The sequence below is a fragment of the Penaeus vannamei genome, chromosome 1, assembly GCF_042767895.1.
Source record: "Penaeus vannamei isolate JL-2024 chromosome 1, ASM4276789v1, whole genome shotgun sequence".
Classification (NCBI taxonomy): Eukaryota; Metazoa; Arthropoda; class Malacostraca; order Decapoda; family Penaeidae; genus Penaeus; species Penaeus vannamei.
Genome location: NC_091549.1, coordinates 19,732,476 through 19,733,510, shown reverse-complemented (window position 1 = coordinate 19,733,510; position 1,035 = coordinate 19,732,476). Strand labels below are relative to the sequence as shown.

Here is a 1,035-nt window from a genome sequence, read left to right as displayed (position 1 = left end):
TCTTTTCAAATTCGGTTATTGCTTATTATGAATATTGAAAGGGTGTTAGTAGCTATAGGACAAGAACTCTATGGAAATATTCCAGTGTATTGATATGTGAGAGATAATATGTTGGTACTGTATGCGAGATGCAATTCAGTTTAATTCGATTTTCAGATTGGTTCATGGCCCACCAGAAAATACCCTATGGCCCCCAGGTTTGGAACCCCTGCTCTGCACCATTCTGCGTTATAAGGAGAGATCGATTTCAGTCAGTGACATCACTATACCTTCCGATGCGACGCTGTGTGTGTTGATGTCCCCTGCCAGAGGTTGAATACGGACATCATGCGAGACCCTGTACACGGTGCTGATATCTTAGGCAGTGCCTTTCCTCCCACAATGACCCTTTCTGAAACAAGATAAGATTAGAGGATTGGGACACGGAAATGTCTGGGAACGCTCTCTTTTTACTATTATTTTATTATTTTACTATTGAAGGTCAGATTATATACACTATGATGTTTTTAATGGGTATTCTTCTTAGGATGACACCTGAGGTCATGTGTAATCAAACACCACATCATGGACATTTTAGGGCAAATTTATCGCTGTCTATGTTTTAATCGTATATCCTTATATTCGATATTAATGGCAAAATCTCACAATTGTCGTTGATTCAATTATCAGTGATTTTTGTAATGGAATTATGATCATACTCTGCTGTTCCTAAATACATTATATTTTATCTTATTGTAACCGCAACCATAAATGGATGTTTTTAAAGATGTAAAGAATATATTGGCTTTTAATGTTTACCCTTTAGCATGAAACATTTTTTATTCGTTGAAAGAAAATGGAGATAATATGGGCTTGGATACTAATGTAAACTACTTTTGCAATTTACACCTGTATAAATTACTTACAGTATATTAACTGTTAAATCAAATAGTTAAATTATCATATGATTAAACCATTACTTTAGCTTGACGACCAAACACATGTATTCTTAGATAGCTAAATTCTAAATGAAGTAAGTCCATGACTCGTCAAACG

The 1,035-nt window shown here is 35.0% G+C and overlaps 1 protein-coding gene across 1 annotated transcript in view; it reads left to right on the top strand.

The window, feature by feature from the left end:
- The window catches only part of LOC113816693 (deoxyribonuclease-1), a 9,073-nt gene extending 8,306 nt beyond the window's left edge, over window positions 1–767 (top strand). Inside the window, exon 10 of the mRNA XM_070120603.1 lies at window positions 157–767. The gene's annotated coding sequence lies outside the window, so the exon portion shown is untranslated. The remainder of the gene's footprint in view (window positions 1–156) is intronic.
- Window positions 768–1,035: the final 268 nt, after the last annotated feature.